The 16,152-nt window shown below is 52.4% G+C and overlaps 1 protein-coding gene across 2 annotated transcripts in view; it reads left to right on the top strand.

Moving 5' to 3' along the window:
* LINGO1 (leucine rich repeat and Ig domain containing 1) overlaps positions 1–16,152 on the top strand; it is a 171,057-nt gene that overhangs the window by 33,423 nt on the left and 121,482 nt on the right. For both annotated transcript variants that reach the window (XM_054168748.1, XM_054168749.1), the window contains exon 2: positions 11,037–11,079. The gene's annotated coding sequence lies outside the window, so the exon portion shown is untranslated. The remainder of the gene's footprint in view (positions 1–11,036; positions 11,080–16,152) is intronic.

A 16,152-nucleotide genomic window follows, 5' to 3' on the forward strand; every position in this document is an offset into this window, starting at 1 on the left:
GCTTTAGAAGGAATTAGGTTGTTGGGTTTTCCTTAAAGAGAAAAGCTGGAAAGCATCTCTTTGGAGCTGGAACTGCTGCCTGAAAGGGCAGGAGCAGGAAGGAGGTGGAGGGTGCCAAGCAGGGAGAGAGGAGATATCAAAAGACAACGAGGGATGCTCGGGTGATTGCCGACATAAAGAAGGAGCGGAGAGCCAGGAGATCCCTCCTGCTGTGCCTGAGGCCCTCTGCTGCCGAGGCTGGGAGGAGATTTGCCGACGAGTGGTGCTGCATTAGGGGTAGGATGCTGGCCCCGGGCAGGAGCGCTTGGGAGGATCGGGGAGTCTGATTCCCTCAGGGACCTCTGGGAGGGCAGCATCACTCTGGGTCAGGGATGAAATCCATTACAGAGAATCGCTTGGGGGAAAGCCCTGGATGCAGCGCAGATGGAGGCTGATGCATTAAACTGTTTCCTGGGGAGGAGGAGGAGGCAGAGGGAGGGATGGGCATGGGATGGGATGGGCACCACCCAGAGCTGCTTCCAAAGGCTAATGGTTTGCATTTGCCAGCAGGCTGGGAGCAGCCTGGTTACCAGCCTGTTGCTGGCTGGTGAAATAAACCCTTCAGATCTCACCCCCTCCAAGCCAGACTTGAGCACAGGAATTGGCTGAGACCCTTTCCCTTGCCATACCAGTTGGGTCTGGGGCTGTGCCTTTGCTCTGGTTATCAAAACCAGTCTGTTTTTCCCAGTCCTTCCAGTCCGAGCTATAGGAATTGCACAAGGAGAAAATCCATTCAGACAGAGTGGGTCCTGATCAGCTCTGATCATAGCTGGGTTGCCTGCAGCCCAGTGCCCAGCTGGAGCTGGCTGCCTGTACATGAGGGTACAGGCAGGGGTAAGCAGCCATGACCCTGCCCTGTCACTTTCTTCCTGGGTGTTGCCTAACAAATGGCAAAAAGCCTGCCACATTAGCAGATCTTTCCCAGAGCAGGTGCTGCAGTCAAAGCAGTTGGGCATTCCAGGTCTGCTTTGAAAAAGATGTGGTTTCATTCTTCTTGTGTTTTCCTCTCTTCTCCCCTTCCATCTTGCATCCCCACACATTTCCTTTTATTCCTCCTTCCATCCTCCTCCTTTTCATGAGCTATTTTCAAATGCCAGGAAGGGTGAGACTGGAGGGGAGGAGGAGTAACCAAAAGGAAAAAAAGAAAGAAAAGGGAGGAAAAAAAAAAAGGATGATAAAATTATTTCACACATGCATGGGGAGGAGGTTGGAAAAAAGAAAAGGTGTGGGTGTAGGGAAAGAGAACAGCTCCAATTCCCACATGACAAAAAGCAGCTTCATTCATTTCCCGACATAGTTTCACCAGGTAAAACGGTTTGGCTACATTTACACATCCTTGCAACTCCCAGTGGTGGTCCTGAAGTGCCACAGATCCCTGAGGTGGGAAGCTCTCCCTCATGCTTTGCTGCCCTGACCTGCAGTGGGGTTGGTGTCAGGATTTTGGTACTGGAGGAGCTGAGGCTGCAGGAAAGGAATGATGAGCTGCTGGAAAACATGGCTTTGGATTAAACCAAACTTGCATCCAACCTGGCCCTGGGAAGGGTGGGGGAGATGCTGCACATATTGCCAGCTGTCTGGGGAGTGTTTCTTCACCCAAGGACAGTATGTTGGATGATTTCCCATGTTGAATAAATGGGATTAAACCCCACAACAACAGCGCTCACTGGGAACTAGGAGTTCAGGTTGTGATAAACTCCTTAGATGGCACAATCTCCTTATCCTCAATTGTTTTCCCATTTAGCTGGGAAAACTGAAAATGACTGGTTGGGCTTGATCCAAACCAGTCTTTAAATGTGATTTGTTTGGTTTGCTGGCCACACTGACAAATCTCATAGCCATTGAAAAAAGGGAAAGAAAAGGCCACCAAATCCCAAAGGCAGCTTTGCTGAGCTGCTTGTTGCTGTGATGCCAAAGACACAGAATCAGAGAATCACACAATGCAGCAGGTTGGAAGGAACCCTCAACTCCTTTGCAGTGAGCAGGGACATCCCCAATTAGAACAAGCTGCTCAGGGCCCCATCAAGTCTGACCTTGAATGTCTCCAGGGATGGGGCTTCTTTCTACCTGTTCAAGTACCCTGGGCAACCTGTTCAAGTGTTCCACCACCCTCACGGTAAAGAACTTCCTAATGTCCAATCTAAATCTGCCCTGCTCTAGTTTGAAACTGTTGCTCCTCATCCTATTGCTACAGTCCCTCCCCAGCTTTTTTGTAAGCCCCCTTCTGATTTAGATCGGATGTGAGGAACAAGTTCTGCACCATAAGGGTGCTGGAATACTGGAATGGGTTGCCCAGGAAGGTAGCTGAGTCCTCATCCCTGGAGATATTCAAGGTGAGGCTCTACAGAGCTCTGATCAGCCTGATCTAGCAGAGGATGTCCCTGCTCACTGCAGGGAGGTTGGACTGGATGACCTCTGGAGGTTCCTTCCAACTCAAACTATTCTATGCCTCTATGACATCAAATTGCTGCTCTGAGGTCTCCCTGGAGCCTTCTCTTCTCCAGACTGAATAGCCTCAGCTTTCTCAGCCAGTCTTCACCAGAGAGGTGCTCCAGCTCTCTGACCTTGTGGCCTTCCTCTTGACCTCTTCCATGAGGTCCATGTGTTGAAGACTACAGAGATGGGCACAGTACTCAGCACTGGAGGACTGATGCTGTGGTCGTCCCACGTTGAAGACCTGTCCCCTTCATACCATTGCCTTTGGTGAGCTTTAGAGCAGCTCCCTGCTATGAGGAGATTGGGAACCCCCTGACATGAGAAGATTGGGAACCCAGCAGCAGGCCATGCCCCCATGGGTGAGCGGGGATGCTTGCAGCAGGCTGGCATTTCACACCTTGGGGAGGGTGACATTTTCTTTGCGGCATTTCCAGGTTGGAAAGCTGGCATTTCACCCCAAGAGGAATCTGGTATTTATAAGGCAGGGCACTGGCATTTCATTCATTGTTACCATCCAGTGATTCAGACAAGGTCTCTTAGCCAGAAAGGTCAGCTGGGTCTCTGCTGTTCTTTGCTGCTTTTCTTTCTCTCTCTCTCTCTCTCTCTCTCTTTCTTCCCCCCCCTTTCCCTAAGGGAAAGAGGGAAAAGCAAACCCAAGCCATGCACCAGAACTGCTGATTGCCATTTTTCTTGCCTCAAAATTGAAGGGCTGCTATGCTACATAAAAGCTAAGACTTTCCAAAGTCTCTTTTGCAGAGGTGGCTTTTATAAAGTCCTTATTTTATTTTGCCTTGAGTTCCAAAGATACAACTCAGTGCCTGGTGCCAGGGTGGTGTGGGTGGTGCCAGCATCTGCTCCAGTGCTGTAGCAGTACTCACCATTGCTCTAGTAATCCTGTGTCATACTCTTCCTTGGCCTGAGAACTGAGCTGAAGCCCATGTGAACCCCAGTGTATTTCAAGGAACCCCAAACTGCATCTTTTCTTGCCAGACACCAGCTTTTGTCTCGAGAATTGCCCCGGGGCAGGCGATTTCACGTTGCCCCTTCTAGGGTGGGCGAGGGATGAGGAGCAGGAAGGGAAGAGCAAGGGCAGGTCCCCGCCGTCACCGCGGTGCTCTCGTTGGACTGGGGCAATATAGACACTGCCAGGGCCTGGGGAACATAAATAAAATCAATAAGAAGCTGTTAAATTGTGCCTGAACCTCGCAAGGAACAGCGTGGGGAGTGCTGGCTGCAGAGATGTATCTGCTGCCACTCCGCAGGCTGTGGCGCATTCATTAAGTATCTTTAAGATGGATACACCCCCCCAGTTCACCTCCTGCGAGAGCCTGGGAATTTATTTCCTCCGGAACCGTGCCATCAATCACCGGTGACAGCACCGCCTCGGCACCGCCCGGCTCAGCCGCCCGACAGCCGGAGAGGCGCGGGGACCCCCTCGCCTTGCCCGGCCCTGACAACAAGCCTGTCTGGCACCCCAAACGCCTTCCTGCGCCCTTTTAGCCCAGCTCAGGACCCCGCTGCTTCGTGCCTGCTTGCAGCCAGGCTCCACACCCCCTTGCCATCCGTCTCCCATCCTCGTGGGCTGGTGGCATGAAGAGGCATCGATGGATGCTCCTCTTGTCTTCTCTTCCCTCTGGGCCTGGCTCCCTCCTCGGCACCCTGGCTCCTGTCCCAGCCCCATGGTGGATGCCTGCTGGATGGCTTCTGGGAGCTCCTGGGGCTCTGCACTGCACATATGAATGTGAGAGCCCCAGGTCCTGGCAGTAACATTTTGCTGAGCCTGGCTGCATGCTTGCAGCTTTTACTGGAGCAGCCAGACAGGACCAGGATGAATCCAGCGACCCGGGGTGGTATGGGAGAGGCCGATGTGCATCTGAGCTGCTTTGCTTTCCCTCCCTCCCTCCTCCACCTGCTCTAGTGGTGATGCTGTGGACTGAAAGGATGTGACAGGTCCACTTAGAAGGAGAAAAGACCAGCTAGAGGGGGCTGAGTGACCCTCCTGCCCTGCACCCAGCACCCTCTGCCCAGCCATTCCCAGTCCCCGTGGCCGCCCCTTTCCTTCCCCACGCTGACATTTCACCCCCTAGTGCCTTCAGCTGTCAGCCATGGCACACGTTACTTCAATTTATGCAAAGATCTGAGTTTTACTTCTTCCTGTAATTTCTTCTGATGCTTTTAATTTTCCCCCCCATATCAGCTGGGAACCTGCAGATTATCCCATAAGAGCAGAATAAAGACTTGTCAACCTTTCTTACAGGCTCCTTGAGATGAAAATAACTTCCTGAACTCCTTAGAATGCTTTATTTTCTGCCTTGCTTCTGCTACTCTCAGTGTAATTTGACTGACTAAAGGATCTTGAAGCTAAGAGGGGAAAAAAAAAATAAGAGAAGAAGAAGATAAAGCAGACTAATAATAATAATGATAAAAACTGCTCTCGAGAGGCTGATAAGGGCCTGGAGGCTCACACCCCAGCACCGCCTGCCAGGGCAGGTGTGAGCCTGGCTTTTGTTCCCCAGCTCTAAGCCTGCGTTGGGAGTGGGGACAGCTGGTCCCTGCAAAAATGGGACGTTTTTCAAGAGAAGAAAGGTATTGTGTCCCTTGTGATATGGAAATGAGCGGGGAGGTAAGGGCAGGGAGAGAGGATTTCTGATGATAATGAGGCTTTACACTGGCTTTTCTTGCCTTGCCTCCATCCCTCCCTTTCAGATGGAGGCTGGTGTTTCAAGGGCTGTTGTATTCATTTCCTGGGACTGTTTGTCATGTTTGGGGTTTTTGTTTTGTTTTGTTTTTTAACCCTGTCTGTTGTGGCTTTTAAAGATAAAAGGTGGGAGCTACAATGAAGGGGAATGTGAGGAGGGCTAGAGATATTGCAGGGGTTATGGTTATGGAGCTGGGGTGGATACTACAATGCTTTGAGCTCTTGTAGGCAGTTTAGATGGGCTTGGGAACACCTGTCCTCTCCAATCCCACAAGCACTACAGGAGATGGATGTCACCTGCTGAGCTGGAGCAAAGGCTGGTGCTATCCCTGAGCACCATGCCCCAGTTCCATAGTCCTCCCCTGGAAGAAACCAGCCCCTCCACTGTGGTGTCCCCAGTCTCCTGTGGGGACACTTCTAACTCTTGGATGTTGCTTGAGAGCAATTTCATGGAATCACAAAATCCCAGTGTGGTAGGGGTTAGAAAGGACCCCTCAAGAAAGGACCTCTCAAGATCATTCAGTCCAAGCCCCCTGCTACAGCAGGATCACCCAAAGTAAATCGCAGAGGAACAAGTCCAGGGATGGAGACTCCACAACCTGTCTGGACAGCCTGCTCCAGAGCTTTGCCACCTGTAAAATGAAGAATTTTTTCTCCTTATGTTTCCGTGGAACCCCCTGTGTTCCAGTTTGTGTCCATTGCCTCTTTTTCTGTCACTGGACACCACCGAGAAGAGTCTGGCTCCATTCTCCTGACACTTGGCCTGTAGTTATTTATAAGCGTTAATGAGATCCCCCCTCAACCTCTTTTCTAGGCTAAAGAATCATAGAATCAATAAGGTTGGAAAAGACCTCAAAGATCATCAAGTCCACCCTGTCACCCAAGGCCTCATGACTGCTAGACCATGGCACCAAGTGCCACATCCAGTCCCCTCTTTAACACCTCCAGAGCCCTGGAGCCCTCAGCAGTCCCCTCATTGTCTTAGTGGCTCTCCATTGGACTCTCTCTAGTAGTTCCTTGCCCTTCTTAAATTGGAGAGCCCCTTTTTTTGGAGGAAGATCTTCTCTTCCCCTAAGAGAGCTGAAGACAGAGTGTTCCTCTTGCTCCCAACTCAGCAGCTGAAACAGTGTTTGTGACTGGCCAACAATTGTGTCTTAGTTTTAGTTTCCGCCCCCTGCCACTAACTCTGCGCTGATGTCTTTCTGCTGCCTTGAGGAATGTTCTGCTGTTCTAAACCCCTTCCTCATGTAGGAAGCTGCGTTGCCTGATGGATAGGGCTGGACTCACATTACCTGTGCAAACAGTTTCTGGTGGAAAACGGCTTTGGGCCGAGCTCACTTTGTCATGTGCACTCTGTGCTCCCTCTGAAGAGGTGAACTTTCTCCTCTGAAAAGCCAGGGCTGCGAGCCCGTGGACTTAGCTCCTGGGGAAACAAAGTGGCAAGCAGATGTCTTGGGTCTTGAGAGAGGGGGCATCAAATGAGCAGGAGCTGCTTCTCAGGCAGTTGCATGGTTTCTGTTGACTTGCCACTGCAGGTGGCTGCTGAATTGCTGTGCGGCCAGCAGGCTGCCTCAGCAGGGAAGGCAGCCTGGGATGAAGGGTGAAGTCTTGCCCTGTGCTCTCCTGTCAGTGGTTTTCATCCCTCGTTGATCTGGGAAACTCTGCTGAACCTCCTGGGGCAGCTTGTCTGCCCACAATGGGCAGCACCGATGAGCAGAGAAGCTGCCTGCCCCTCCTGCCCTGCCTACCCTGCGCAGAGGACCGCTGAAGCCTGGCTGAGTTCAGAAAGTGCTGATTCCAGGCCTCAGTGGAGCTCTGCTGAGCTGCTGCTCTTCAGGAGGGCTCACAGGTCAAACCCACTGTTCAAACCAGAGCTGCAAGCAAAGATGCCTCATGGTGAGCTTCACTGGTGATTATTTTAGAGCTCACTCTTTAGCCAAAGCCCTTGGTTGCTCCTCCCTGCCCAGCAGACATTGCTGCTAAGCTGTTTGATTTTTATGGCTCCTAATTTTACAAGTGGTGACAGTAAATCTGTCTCCCTGTGCACAGGAATGGGTGGGGTGGTTGATCAATCACTTGCATCCAGATGTCTTGATAGCTTTGGGGTGTCTCCTGACAGTGTGGTTTGCTGCTGGATATATTCCACTGTGAAAGTCCACATTTGGAGGCTGACATTCAATCACCAAGAGCAAGCAAGCTGTTGGCAATGAGCTGTGCTGTGTGGAGCAGCCCCATCACCCATGGGTGGGTGTCCAAGGGGTGCCATCTCCTGTGAGACTTCCCCTTGGACATAGCCAAGGGTACCTGTGCAGCTTGTCTCCACATCCAAAAAACCCATCAGCCTGGAAGGAGGAGGGGGAGGAGTGAGGGGCTGTGGCAGAGGAAGATAAGGCTGGGGAGCAGTGGATTTGTAGGCAGCTAAAGGGCGGTGAATTGGCATTATGCCCCAGCAGGTTCTACTTTCCCAGGCTCTGTATTGTCTTGTCCTCAGTTCAGCACAGACAGGGAGCATCTCCCCAAGCATCCCCACCTGCCACAGTCATGGTGTGGGGCCAGGAAGTGCCACTGTCAGGGGTGTGTGAAGAGAGGGATGAAGCCAAAGCTGCCCCAGCACAGTGTAGCCACGAACCCCTAGAGAGCAGGGAGAGAGGATTTGTGGGCCTGGAACTCCTGGCACATGGTGGGTGGCAAAAAGGGCAAAGCAGAGGAAAATGAGGCTACTTGGCTGCTGTCCTGCTGGTGATGCTGAGCGAGATGCTCCATTTTAAATCAAACCTACATCAAAGTGGAGATGGCTTCTCTGCTGCTTGGGGAGATAAGAGACTGTGCCTGAGCTGACAAGGTAAGGGCAGCTCTTACTGCTTAGGCCTGCTTCTTGCACATCTGTGCTCTCAGAACCACCCTGTGTCTGCTCTGCTTCATAGTACAGCAGTTTAGAGGAGCTGCAGGGAGTTTGCTGTGGCTCTCCATCTGGGCAGGACTAGGGGCTGGGACTGCTCTGAACTGGAGAAGGCTGCTGACTCCACAGCAGGGAGGCTTCTTTGGCATGAGGGCTGCAAAGCAGCAGTTTGCTACCCTGCTTCTGCTTCAGTAGGGCAGCATGTCCCCCCTCACCAGCTCAGCCAGCATCCCCAGGACAAGTCCTCAGCAGGGAGCTGGGATGTGGCAGGGCTGTGGGGTGGCAGCACGGACTGGCCCAGAGGGGCACGCTGGCATTGCAGCCTTCCTTTCCCCGGGGCAGGCAGAGGCCATCCCCTCAGCCAAAGCAGGAATTTTCCAGTGCTGTTATTAGCTCTCCAGCTTGGCGAGAACAGCGCTTCTCCCAGGGCCTGAAGAGCACTCTCAGCAGCAGCACCACTTAAGTCCTTCACCGTGGCCACTCTGTCCATGGCATTACAGTGCTCCAGGAACGTGACAAAGGTGCTCAGCACAGGGTCAGGAGCATCCCAGACGGTGGCATGCTGGGTTTGGGAGCTGCTGGGGTGGGGTGAGCCCTGGGGGTGTGGCTGCAGGTGTTTTGGCCCCAGCAGCTTTGGTTGCCCTCCACTTCTCTCCCTTCCATATGGAGCCAAGAACTGCCTGGGAGAGGTCCCCAGCAGCAAGGGCAGATGGTGGAATATTCACCTGCAGGCCAGACCCTGCTTGGTCGAGAGGCTTCTGTAAGACCTTTTCCCTGCTTGTATTTGCTTGCCTGGGCCTGGATGGATGAAATGGGCTTTGCAGCCCCAAATCCTTTAATCTCCAGTATACTTAGCAGTATTAGCCAGACTACAGGAGTCACACACGCAGTAATTGCACTCAGTGGAGGATACACTCACAATTTCATGCTGGAAGGAAACATATTATTCATTTTCTCCTATCTCCCACTCATCTACACAGAAGTACATGGAAGCCGTGGTAAGGCTGTCCCAGCTGAAATACAACCTGCTCTCCTGGCAATTAACCCAGGCAGCTGCAGGAGCTGCTCAGGGTGAAGTCTGCTGAAGGTGGGTCTAGCATGGAGGCAGGTTTCCAATATGTGCTGGGTTACACCCATCTTGGGGGGAGGGCTGCGAAAGCCCTGCTTCCCCCAGGGGACAGAAGAAACCTGATCCAAATGAAGAGAGAGGGACTTGGTTTCCCCCTCCCAGGAGAAGGGGTCCCCAGGTCAAAGGTGGTCTATTCCACTCCCCCTTCCTGTCCATCAAGCCTATAAAAAGGAGGACACTGCTGCTATTTGCCTGTCTTTCCTCTGCCTCACCTGCTTGAGAGGACCAACAGCCGCAGCCAATCTCCTGATTCTTCCACATGGTCAGGCCTGGCCTCTCCCTGCTGCATCCATGCTTCTCTACAGGAGTGAAACCCACACACATCCAGGGAAATGTAAGGCCACCCAGGCTGGGTTTTATATATTTTCCTATTTATTCTTATTCCTTACCCTTGTAAACCCTCCTTGTAACTGCTATATATATATATAGTTAAAGATTTTACTTCCCCTTCTTCCAAACCAACTCCAGATTATTTTTGGTAGATTTACCTCCTTCTCTTTTCCCCTACACCCTTTTTTTTTTCCTTCCTCTCCTTTTGCCTTATCAGGGAAGGGGAGGAATTCTTGGTTTGCTACCATCTGAGCTCTTAAACTCCAGTTAAGGCTCAAACCACTACACAATATTAATTTAGCTATGTGTTCTGAGGAAGCAGGGCAATGCTGGGCTCTTCTCCCCGAACAGAACTCGAGCTGTGGGATGTCCCTTGGCTGCGTGGACCTCTTGTGTTCCCTGCCTGCAGAAGGGGCTGTGGACATTGGCACTGCCCAGAGACCTGCCATGACCCCAAGTGCACACAACCTATTGCTGGCTGAGGCTGATTTAAAGCATCCCCACTGAGGACCTGGCGACATGAGGAGCCAGGCCCTCATCTTTATGGCTGGGTGTTTGCACGCCCTGTGGCCAGCACTGCTCCTGTTTGCAGACCCAGTAACTGATGCTGGAGAGGACTTTATTGTCTGAAGACTACTTACACAAATGAGCACAATGGTTTAATAGGGAGCACCTGGAGAAACCTCCAAAGGAAGCACCATAAATTCCCTTTCCTTGGATTTATGGGGAGATTTTTCACAGATATTTATGCTTTCCCAGGTGTGTTGTTGTGACTTCTTAGTACAGATTTGCATGGCGTGCTCCAGCAGCTGATGAGGCTCTGGGAGAGGGGGCGGTGATGGGGCCAGCCCCATGTTCATACTGGCATGGGAGTGGGGAATGGCTTCTTAATGCTTTGGTGAATTCCCACAGTATGGCCCACAGCCCTGCTGGTACCAGCTGAGGGGGGTGTGGAGAGGCTGGTGAGAGAGCTGGATGCACTTAGGAGGCCCTGATGAGCTTAGATGGTCCTGCTGCAACACAAGCAGAGGAGATCTCCCTCCTGCTCACAGCGCACAGCCCTGTCTGAGCACTGCTTGGGAGGGGCACAGGGAAGGAAGGAAGGTTTATATTCTTGCTCTGAGGGATCAGCAGTATTAGGCTTCTTTTTTGGGAGCCCTTTGGGTGCTGGGACATCTTGGACAGCTCCAGAGGCAGGATGTGCATTGAGAGCACAGCAGGCAGGGTCCGTATCTCTGGTGATGTTTAGGACATTAATTAGTGCTAATGAAGTAGGAATTGTAGGCATCTCATGTAAGACTCTGTCAGACTCTAGTGCATGGCTGTGGCTTGAGTTTGTGGAGCAGCTTTGTGCCTTGTAGGGCTTGTCTCTGTGCTGCTGAGGGGGCAATGTGCCCTACCCAACAGGGCTGGTGCAACACCAACACTCCCCTGTCACCCTCTTAAAATGCCCACTGCTGTCCACAGCCACCTCACTGAACCACTTCTCTCTCTCTCCTCCATTCCAGGTTCCTTGCTTCGTCAGGAGGTCCTTGCAAGATTTCAGCTCTGGTGAGTGCCACAGTTTTCTCTTTTGGCCTCGCATGGTGCTGGAGGAGCAGCAGGGCCAGGCACCATTGCTGCTCGCCAGGCAGGTTTGAGACCCTGGAGGTGCTTTGATGAGGAGTCAGGTCCTGGTGTGCTCCTCCCCAGCAAGAGCAGAAGCCTGTGTGCTAGCTCAATTATTTCCACACCACGTGGAAATTGGCTGAGTTAGGTTTATTGCTGCCTTTACCTTAATCCACGACAGGAAACTGCGTAGGCATCCTCCATCCTTTCTGGGTAAACGTTGATGGATGGGAACTAAAAGCTTTCAATTGAGAAATTTGTGTGATGATTGCTGTAAAAACCAGGAGTGCTCTGCCACCACCATCACAGCAGCTCTGGGCTGGCACTTGAGGGACTTTTGGAAAAATAGGAAGGTGAAGGGGATGGGTGAACAGAGAGCAAAACCTCCCCAGGGAGCTTTGCAGAGGAGCCAGAATTAGAAGGAGCATTTAAGGAGCTGGAAGGAAGTCTGAGGTTGCAGCCTCGGCTGCAAGCTAACATCGTCACCTGTAACCTTTCCAGTGATGGGCTGCTCTCAGGCCATCCGCTCTGACACCAGCCACTGTCCTTCCTTTCTCCTGGGGGACCAGCAGGCAGAAGCAGAACATTTTCACTTGCTCAGGCTCAGGTTCCTGCACTGCTCTGCATTTGATGTTTTCACACTTCCCAAGTGCCTGTGGTTATTCTAACCATACCCTTCAGCCAGCAGAAAGGGTCCTGCTTCTATGCCAGGACAAATTAGCAGCACTGCCTTGCAAGCAGCAGGGCTGCCATGTGTTGTGGTGTCTTTGCCTTTGCCCTTTTGACATGTTTCCCTTATAAAAACACTTATCCATCAGAAAAGCTGCTTCTCTGCTTGATGCTGCCTGGTGGGTTGATAATTGAGTCCCAACAAAGGCCTTGACACCGACCGTGTGCCCAATGATTTGTCGCTGTTGTCCCAGCTCATGTGGCACCGATGAACTTGAGGGGTTTTCTGTCCTTGAGCAGAAGATGGTTTGCTAGTTGGAGCCTAAAAACATCAGAGGGGTGGTGGTTGTGGTGGACTTGGGCTTGGATGCTGCTGGAGTGACCTTACTCTGGGCCAGAGCTGCTTTGAGGTGGGGATGCTACTGCCTGGCGGGTACCTGGCTGTGACAAGGGGCAAACAACAGCAGACTAATGCCTGCAGTGATAGTTACTTCTTGCCATCCCTGACCACATGTGGTATTTCCAGTCATCCCACCTCCATCCACTGCATCCCCACAGTTTCCTAGTTGTAATGTCTGATGGATCACTAGGCTGTTGTCCACACAGGAGCACTAGGGGACAAGTTGCTGTGCTGGCTGTGTGTCACTTGCCTTGTCCCCTCCTTTGCTGGTGCTGGTGGCATGGGTGGTTGTAAATCCTGGAGCCCAGGGGACTGACATGATGCCTTTTCCTGGGTTTGCACAACCATCACACCAGAGGTCAGCTGGCATGACATTGGTTTGCCCAAAAAACACTCCCTACCCTAAAACTGTGCACAGACTCCTTATCTATTGATATTTTGCTTGCAGTGTGGGCACCCTCAGCTGGGAACAGCTCAGCTTCTTTCCCTGGCATTGCCCACCCTCAAGAGCCCTTTGTGCCCAGCCAGAGCTGGTGGCTGATGTGGGCTGTTGTGTGTCACCCTCCCTGGTCATGTCTGCTCTGAGAACTCCTGCTGCCTTGGCCACTGCTTGGGCCAGCAGTTCCTGTGGAGGACACATGCAGCCTGAAGCCAGCAGCTTCTGCTGAAGATGGGGTGACACTCTGAACAGGGTGTCTGAAAAAAGAGGCATCAGCAGCCAGGAGAGTCTGGAGAGCTGGTCAGTAGTGCTGATGCTGCTGGCGGGATGGAGCTTGACCTGGGGCCTGTGTTGGTGTGGAGGTGATGGCACATTGGGAGTTAAGAGAGGAGGTGTCTCAGCTGCTGCAGAAGCACCTGCATGTTGCTCTACACCAGCAGTCGAGCTGCCTCAGCCTCAGGAGGCCTGCGCTGTGTCGTGCAAGAATTGTCACCACGCTGGGCGCTGCTCCAGCATGTGGAGAAACTCCAGGCAAGGGCTGGAGGATTTTTCCGTGTTGGGGCTGTGTTACATCAGGAAGCTACACACAGCTCTGCCTTCCCCAGCAATTCCTGTAGGAGCAGCTCTGGCCATGCTCCTGCCAGCAGATGTCTGGCTGCAGAGTGGGGACAGGCACAGGACAGTACCTGCTAGTCCCCAGAAAGGTGGAAGATGGCCTGGAGGAGGAGGGGACAGCAGGGGGATGAGTGGTGGTGGTGGTAGAACTGCCTCTCCTGAAGCGTGGCAATTGGCTCACAGCTCCTTCTCTCCATCCTCTTACACACCCTTCCCGTTGCACATCTCTCCCCAGACGTGGCTGTGTGTGTTAGCAGAGATAAAAGCTCCCTTCCCCTGTGGGGCTCTGCTCCCCCAGCCTGCTCCATCGCCATCCAACATGGTAAGCAGCCTTCCTGGAAGCTGCCCTGGGCTCAGCTCCTCACCTTCCATCCCAGCCTCTTGCCGCTGCTCCTGCTTTCTCCCGGGGCTCCCCACACGCCCCTGCGGCCTGTGCAGCCATCACATGCCTCTGATAAATGAGATTTTTCTGCACCCTAAATTAATCACCTTGTCATGCCAGTAGAGGATGAGGCAGCTGTGCTGAAATGCCTGAGTCTCAAGCTAATTTATCACTGAGGCTAGTTGGGGAGCAGCTCCGCAGCGCCTGCCGCACGGCAACGCGCTCCGGAGAGGCAGCCGGTTCCAGGGAGCTGTGAGGGCTGCACCTCAGGAGGAGGTCTTCTCCCCCTTCCCAGAGCTCAGCCAATGATTTTCAAATAGGAGAACCTAGCAGAATGGCTGCTCCCATCCAGGAGGTTTTCTGCTACTGCTGGCAGCCTGGCTCCTTGTGTGATGAGGAAGGAGCCAGTCTCTTTTCAGTGGTGTACTGCGATAGGACAAGGGGCAATGGATACAAGCTGGAACCTAGAAAATTCCACCTCAACATGAGGAAAAGCCTCTTTACTGTAAGAGTGACTGTAAGAGCACTGGAACAGGCTGCCCAGAGGAGTTGTGGACTCTCCTTCTCCTGAGACTCTCAAGATCTGTTTGGATGCATTCATGTGTGACCTGCCCTAGGTGACCCTGCTTTGGCAGGATGGTTGGACTTGATCTCCAGAGGTCCCTTCCAACCCCTATCATTCTGTGATTCTGTGATTCCTCTGAGCCACCTTGGACCTGGGAGCTGATGTGTCCCTCCTGCACTTGATGATGTTCAGAAACCCAGAGCAGGAGACTAATGGGGAAAATGGACATGGAGTAATTATTCCAGGACTTCCAAAACTCCTGTGTTTGTAGATGGTGGAACCAGGAGGCGCCCAGCCAGGCTGATGCGCCCACAGCACACATCCAGCTGGTGATGGGCTGGTATCAACACAAAGGACCAGGAATGAGACACTCAGCTGTGCCAGCTTCTTGGTACAACACATTAGTGATGGGACCTACTGTGGTGTTTGCTCCTAGTACTGCACATCTTTTTGGGATCCACGTCATCCTCCTTGCTCCTCTACATTTCATGTGGGTTTGGCTGGGCAGAGCCTCTTTTCCTGGTTCATCCCTAGGACAAATTCAGGTTCCTCCAGCATATTCACTCTTGCTTGTCTTGTGGCAATTAATTACTGATTCCAGACCAGACTCAACTCTGGAGTGCTCCTTAACTAATTGGACGCCTTCCAGCAAGTCCCAGCAGTCCCTCCGTGATGGGGAAGTCGCACATTCCTTGTCTGCTCCCTGATTGCTTTGTTCCTCTATAGTCAATGGGAGCACCTTGGAAGAAGTCCACTGGGGCTACCCTCCTGGAGCTCGCAGGGGGCTGCAGACAACACGGCAGATGCTTGCTTTGGGATACAAAATAATGGACAGCAGAGCTAAGCACCATGTAGATGCCCTGTATGGTGACTGACAGCGTGCTTCAGAGGCCTCTGAGCTGCTGGAGGAGGCTGGAGACCTGCTGTGCCCACTGGTCTCTGAAGGTTTCACAACAACTCTTTTTGCAGCTGTTGTCAGATGTGGTGGTGGTTTTTTTTTTGGTCCCTTGCAGGAAAGCAGGGCAACTGTGATACTTTGTGACCTGAGGCTCTTGCCTTGCCCACGTTTTGCTGTCCTGGGGAGAAGCAGGCCCCTGATTTTAGAGCAAAGAGGATTTTATCAATAAAAATCGAGCTGTTGGTGCTCCCAGCAGCTTGCCCAGACAAAACACTGCATTGCTTTTTGTTAAAACTTTAAATCTTAACTCCTAAGGGCATGGGCTCTCTTACAGCTGCAGTAAGATGGCTTGCAGAGAAGCAGAATGTTTTGGGGAGAAGCAAAAGCTGTTGTGGATCTCCTCCTGACTTGTGAGGGCCCCTCGGGGTCTCTGGCCAGCAGGCACCAGCAGTCATGAGCAGTGGAGCAAGAGGGAATGGAAAGCTCAGCCTGAGCATGTCTGAACCCTGTTATTAGACCTTGCAGCCTGTTGGGCTGACCATGGGCATTTCCTCCCTCCTTGTCCTTGTGCTTTAGAGTGATTTCAGGGGCTGTGTTTGTGACTGCTTCCAAGCTCTTGTGACAGGTGGATGAGTGCATGGCTATGAGCGGGAGACATGTTTGACCTGATGTTCGTCCTTATTTTGACTCCCCTGGTGGGCTGTGGGGTATGATACAGCCTTCAGTCATTGCAAAGGAAAAGCTACTGCTCTCTTGGCTTGGCTGTGTGCTTAGAGCAAGGGTGTGACAGGCTCCCAGAGGGCCACCGATGATGGGTGCTGGCAGTTGGTGTTGCCCAACCTCACCAAAGCTGCCTACTTCACCATGCTGCCTTATTGTATTCATATCCTCATTGTTTTTTAAGTCAGAGGCACAGCCCAGGCTTTGTCCAGACACAAGAGAGCTTTGCTTGTGCTCCTGGTTGAGTGGTGATGCCAGGGAGGAGCTGGGGAGCAGCTGAGATGTTACGTGGGGAGTGATGCCTGTACAAGAGATGATTCAGCGCCTG

The sequence above is a fragment of the Dryobates pubescens genome, chromosome 17 (genome assembly GCF_014839835.1).
Source record: "Dryobates pubescens isolate bDryPub1 chromosome 17, bDryPub1.pri, whole genome shotgun sequence".
NCBI lineage: Eukaryota > Metazoa > Chordata > Aves > Piciformes > Picidae > Dryobates > Dryobates pubescens.